This window comes from Pinus tabuliformis, chromosome Q (genome assembly GCF_031772625.1).
Source record: "Pinus tabuliformis cultivar Carrire ecotype Pingquan chromosome Q, CPIR1, whole genome shotgun sequence".
Classification (NCBI taxonomy): Eukaryota; Viridiplantae; Streptophyta; class Pinopsida; order Pinales; family Pinaceae; genus Pinus; species Pinus tabuliformis.
Genome location: NC_142296.1, coordinates 1,215,014,735 through 1,215,021,711, shown reverse-complemented (window position 1 = coordinate 1,215,021,711; position 6,977 = coordinate 1,215,014,735). Strand labels below are relative to the sequence as shown.

The following is a 6,977-nucleotide window of genomic DNA, read 5'->3' as shown; positions in this document are numbered from 1 at the left end:
TATATCCCACAACGCAAGAAGGAAGGGACAAAGCTTCGAATGGCGCAACTGGTAGAGAAGTGCAGGAAAAGGAAGGCGAGGCTAAGGCTTAGGCAGCACACAACAATGCGAAGCTGGAGGAACAACAAAAAATACGAGGAGAGTGTGAAGGACAAAAGTTAGCTTTGTCCAAACTAGAGACAGACACAAAACGTGGCACAGACCCACAAACAATGTCCACCCAGCTCAAGCGTCTGCGGCCACAAGAGAAGATAGTGCCATGGAAGAAAACCAAGACCTTCGAAACGTCCTTTGACCCAATCACCCTCACTGAGGGAGATTTGCATGACATCGACGAAATGGTGAGGGATGTCACTATGGAGGCCCTCCAACAATTTGAAGAATGGTAGCAGTTGGTATTAGGGGCTCTCAAGACAGAGTTGCAAGAGTTGCAGGTACGTACTCCACACGCTGGCATAGTGTCCACCAGCATCGTGACCGATACTTCGACTTCCAAGGAAATGTTGCTCACAAGGGTGACCAACATGATAGTGCTACCAGATCGGGCACTTACTACAGAAAAGGAGGCCGACCGGGCCATGGTCAGTAGTTTGAAAGGGGTCTTGCTAAATATGGTCATGCTCCCTTGGGAGACGCTCTATCTCTTACAGGATGGAGTCACCACGGAACTTTGAGCCAAGGAGAGCCACGCACTATATGTGATGAGCGAGCAGCACATCAAAATTGAAAAGTTGCACCTACAATGCAATGAAGCAGTGGAGTAGAACAGGAAGATAATGTAGGTTGTAGAGGAAGCTTTTTGGATGGTCCCAGAGTTGGACATTTAGGCAGAAGAACCGGTGGAGGTGTGCGTCCGCAAATTGGCCACAGGGGTGCACGATGATAGAGGAGAGATGGCTAGGGTTTAGATAGAGCTAAACCTACAAATCACAGTTGAAGGCTCAACCTTCAACATCGCCGAAGATCAGGGAACAGTGAACCACTACTATTACAACAGCAACAACAACAATTGACAGTGTAGTGACAGATTGCATGTAGCTATTCAAACAGTGATTCAAGGTCTTAACCACCCTACACGAGGACCCAAATGTAGAGCACTTAGAGACAAAGGTGCGCGAGCTACAAAAAAAGTATGAGGAGGTAAAAGGGACCGCATAGATGATTTTTGTTACACAGAGGCTCACAAGGATGCAGGAGGCAAAGGCACTGAAGGAACATGTGGATGTCACTCGGCATGAGGAAGAAGTCTTAAAACGATGCCTACAACCATGGATGAATGAGGCTTATACAATTACAACCTCCACTGAAGCAAATCTTGCACAACTGCAAGCAACTCAACAGAGGATTCAGGGCAGTAGTTCAGTAGCATTGGTCATCGAACAACGTGTAGAGGAAGTTTAGCAGGTAGCCACTTAGTGCGTTGCTGAAGTTGCAGCGATCCAAATAGATCTGGGAGGTCTTCGTGCTAAGGTTTTTGTACCTACAAAGTGACTCGAGGGTGTGTCACGATGTTTGTGTTCGAGGCTTGTTGGGTGTGGGATCCAGCAACAATAGTTTTGGGGCTTAAAGCCCATATTTTGGTCCAACTTTTCTAATCCTAATGTAAAGACTCTACATTTTGTGGTCGCGGAGCATGTAGTTGTTAAAGGGTCATAGGGTTGCTTTCCCTCATTTTGATAATGTAATGTCGGTTGTAAAATATCTACCCATGGTTTGTGGACCATGCGATTGTATAAATAGATCGAATCTCTAAGTTAGTTAAGGCATCGATAACTAATCAATGATGAAGAATTGAGTAATGTCTTTGGAGTAGAAGTCTAAGTTTAGGTCGTAGCATAGGTAGAGGCTCTGCAGCTAAGTGTGTAAAGGCCTAGAAGTCTGTAGTTGAGTGCGCAGACCATTGCAGTTGAGTGCGCAAGGTGAGTCGAGTCTATAATCATCTGGAATTATCAATAAAGAGAAGTATTCTATAATTTTTGTGTCTTTATTTCCTATTTATGCATCTGTTATATTGGGTATGAACTTCATTTCTAATGCTTATATGATGCACGGATGTGTATAACTATATTGGTTAAGTGAACTCAAGTAAGAATAATTGTTTACATGAAGGTAACGAAGGTCTGTTAATAACATAAGTAATATCCTTAGCATAGTTTGGGAAATATCACAATTCCTTGCCCTAGCAACGCAAAAGAATATCATCCCTTGGTTAGAGCTACATAGAAGCCGATTGTAATAGTTTGCAAGGGTACTGAAGGGTAGAAAAGAGGGATAAGCAACATGTGTGGAGCAAGGTATAATTGGAACAAACTGACATCACATCCATCTCAAGGGTGCGGAAACTTGGTTCCAACATCCCCCCATACTGCTTCAGGTGAGACTTCAGTCCGTGCTCCACGGGTTGATGCTGAAAGGCCCAGTAGTGTAGGGATTTGTTTGGCTATCTAATGTTGAACCCGAGTCAGGCCCCCATAAGCCAACACATGGTTCACACACCCTCACACAAGGAGTGGATAATCACACTACACAGTAAATAGTACATTGTACAAAAATTAACTATAAAATATCCCATTACATAAAAATAAAAATAAAATAATAACATCATGTTTTTGACATACATACTCTTAGAAGCTTCAAATGGTGATGTGATTTTAACCCTGACAAATGGTATTCCATAGTGAATCAATGTTGTATTGAAGACCCATATAAAGAAGTCACCCTCACACTCATTGTAACATCCTTCGCCAAATAAATATCATCTTTGTTTAAAATACATGGGAAATTGCCTTCTTTGATAGATCAAGAGGGACTGACCTCTCCTCTAGTTTCTTGTCTTGGCCAATGCTTCTTTTTAATTTTTAAAGAAATAATATCTCCCCTAACATCGAATGTGTCTCTTTCTCTTGATGATATGTGCCTCCATAAAGAATATGAAACATTTTTAAATATATCCATGAGATCTAGTAAGTGGGAAATCTTAAGGTGCTCCTAACATGGGAGCTCATAAAACATAGATTTCCTTTTCATCCGAATGCTCAATTTCTCAACAAAAGTGTTGAAGAATTTTGGATCATTGAACATAGGCTTCCCTTTCGAATCAAAATTCATGCAAACTCCTTTTCCTTCTCTCTCTCTTATTCTGCAAGCCATTCAACTGGTGTCATTATTTCAGGACTTTGGGTTCTCTCTAGTTTACCATTAAAAGTGTCTATTTTTCTTTTGTATGGGTGATATTCTAAGAGGAATACCCTCGAGAAATCATATAGTCACTTTCATATGTGGTCGGATAACCTATCCTTCAAAGAAGGTCCACACCATCTACATCCATGATCCCATTTTGTTACAAAACCTGCAGAGTTATTGTATACCATTAAGATTAGAACACTTATAGCGAATTGAATAAATATGAAAACAATTAGTTATATATATATAAACAAGTTAATAAAAATGTAATTTACTAGAGCACACTCCTAGGCCTCGATAATCATGCATGGTCTAAGCACATATACCACACAACGTAAAACTCCTCTATGTTGTGATGGGCCTTGATACATCGTACACATGTATCCCCTCCCATAATTCCTTCAATTTATCTAGCAATCACTCTAAGTAGATAGACATATTATTCACTTATCTTCTACTAGGGACTATGTGAGCCAACATAAGATGATCATTCATCATGGAAAACCATGGAGGAATATTGTTATTGATCACTACTATAGGCCAAAAAACTTGTTGGTTATTTGGAGGGAATATGGATTGACACCATCCATGGCTATACAGAGTCATAGACTTCATACTCCATCCTTGAATTTTTCAAGCCATGTATCATCTATATGCTTCATGGCTATTGAATCTATTAGGATTCACACAACTCCTAACTAACTTGTATGTGAGCCATGTGATGAGCCCCAAATTTTGGTAACATTTTGGGCTCATTTGGCGTACTTACCTTGCTCAACCCTTCATTTTTTTGTTGGAAATAATACTGAGAGGGGGGGTGAATCAGTATTATCAGATCAATCAAACTTTTTCAATTTCATACTCAGAAACATATACGCTACTTAAATTAAGTGAACCCGCGTGTACACGCTACTGCGTCTAATGAAACTCGCGTATATCCAGAGATCTTATAATTCAGTTATCTTAATCTTCAGTAAATGCATCAGATCATTATTAAGCATATTAACAGTAAACAGCTGCAGAATAACAGAACATCACACAAGAGCCACACACACATGAACACCATGATATAAGGTGGAAACCCAATGTGGGTGAAAACCACCTGCTGCAATTCGTCTCTTTCTTCTTTAATAAGAAACTTCTTTTACAATGCACTGGTGCAGTCATTTACCAGCACGCAGGCTGCAACCTGCAGAGGGCTACAACCCTCATAGCTTTTGTACTAGCCGATCCATTTACTAGTACGTAGGTGCCAACCCTACAGAAGGCTACAACCTTCACTCGTTTTCAGCTGCTCCTGGAAGGGAGCTACAACCCCCTTGGCTCTTGTACTGGCTGATATGTTTACCAGTACGTAGGTGCCAGCCTACGATCTTCCCGGGACCACGTTTCATACATTTTCATACTGGATCCATGAAACAATCACCATTGTAGAACAACCTGCATCATCAATCACTGAAACACCCAATTCTGAATCACTGTAACCCTGTCAACAACAACCAGACAACATAACAACAACCAGATCCAACTTCATCTTCAAATATCATACTTCACATTGTATACGCTACTTGGATGAACCCAACCTGCGTGTATACGCTCTTTTACCAAAGCCAACCCGCGTACAGATCTGCAAATTCTAACTTATAACTCTGCAGCTATATCAGACATCAAAACATACCCAGATCATAATAATAAACATGCGTCAGTAGATCTGATCTATCCACAGTCAAACCATATGAAGATAATCATTCCAAGCCTTGAGATCTCGTTCCATCATTCATCATCCTCCACATGAGTGAAACCTTGGTTCAGATCACCAACCCATAACCAGCACTTGGATCTCACACTTCCTCAGATCTTCATCACTCACACACACTCTTGCACCTTGCCTACCTTCATTTGCCTAATGATCTTCTCCTTATATAGCCTTAGGCCCTTTACAATACCACGGTCCAAAACCATAGTAACACAATACCATCAACTTCAAAACTAGGGATCAACACGTCCGTCGAGACGCCATGGTCCAAAACCATAGGCACAACTTCCAAGGACTAACCGCCATGGACCAAAGGTACGTTTTCACATACACGCTCTTTTACTGAAGCCAACCTGCGTGTACACGCGACTTGGGCTTAATGAACCTGCGTGTATGAACTTTCTTGGCCTGCTGTACTAAGATCTGTCTTTTGATTAAGTGCCATCACCTGTACTAACCTCTGAGCAACTGTACCAACCTCTGAGTGAGTTGCCATCAAGGACAACACTTGAATCATAATGCCAACAATCTCCCCCTTTGGACTTGATGGCAACCACCACACCAAGTCACTCTCCCCCTTTGACATCAAGGGCAAAGGGCGAACCAAGATATTCTCTTCTTTGGTATACCTTCTGCTGTCCATACTCCCCCTGAGTACCTGCTGCAATCTCCAAATGTGCTCCCCCTTTGTGTATGCCAAAGTGTACCAATCTATCCATCCTACTCTTGCTGAATTGTGCTGTTCATGCTCCCTTTGACTGTAGGCAAGATCTGCAAAAGATGTTCTTCAAGAAGAACAAAGACTTATACTCCATAGAAGACCTTCCTATCACCAAAAGACTCAATACATACATTCATCACCCAAACTGGTGGGGATATACCAATATTGACTCATCCACCTAACCATGTGGAGATACATTAAGAGTTTACTCATGATAAGACATGAACATTACATCATTCATCCCAGGCATAGTGGGGAAACCAACATAGGCCGTTACATGACCTTGACACCATAAAAGAGATATCACAACAGAGATACATGCTGAAGTTTCTGAATGGGCTCCAAGTTGTATCAATCCATCCATGCTCCCCCTGAGTAGATGCAAGTTCTAGGACCAGCAATTCATTCAAGACCATGACTATCATTCATCATATATGATCTGTACCATCAGCCTGCAATGCCATTCCTTTGATCAAACAACAAGATGTATCATTTAGCTTCATAGACTTTATAAACAACTTCTAACCATAATGCCAACAATGCATTATTTGAAGTATATGCTCCCCCTGAGCCTGTGCCATCTGTAGTTAGATCTGATCATGCATACATCAGTAATAAGCATCAAGATCTCATCATCAAGTTAGGATTAAACACTTCTAGCATCTTACAAGTATCAAAACATTTCCAAACATCCTCAGCAGACTGTAACTGTTAACCAATAGAGCATATACTAGACTGGATCATATCAGACCCCTTTTCTGAGTCTGTCCCCACTGCTTTTTCACAAACTGACATATACGCGACTTTTCAGTGTGAAACTCGCGTATATACGCGGCTTTACTTCATGAAACTTGCGTATGATAATTAGAACACTGAAGTTTTACATCTTCAGCTCCCCTTGAGTCTGTTATGTCTGTGCTGTGCTGAGTACCCTGTGCTGTGCCACATCTTTCTGGCTGAACTTCCTTCTTCTTCCATATCTTCAAGCATGTTGATGATTTCTTCTTATCATGAGCTTTGTTCCTGCAATCTCTTGCTTTATGTCCAAACTTGTTACATGCATAGCATCTTACATGTTTCATATTCCTCTTATAGCAATCAGCAGCTTTGTGGCCAAATATATTGCAAGAAAAGCAATATCCATTAAAGTACCTTGAATGTGATGATCTTTCTGTATGATGGTCTTGAAACCTTCTTCTTCTACATATGGCTGCAACATGTCCAAGATTATGACATACATAACATTCAACATTATTCATGGGAGGAGTAAAAGATTTTCTTTGAGGAGTCTCTTTCCTTGATTGTTGATGAGGTTGA

The 6,977-nt window shown here is 41.0% G+C and overlaps 1 pseudogene; it reads left to right on the top strand.

The window, feature by feature from the left end:
* Window positions 1-382: 382 nt before the first annotated feature.
* The window catches only part of LOC149224149 (bifunctional dTDP-4-dehydrorhamnose 3,5-epimerase/dTDP-4-dehydrorhamnose reductase pseudogene), a 114,093-nt pseudogene continuing 107,498 nt past the window's right edge, over window positions 383-6,977 (top strand).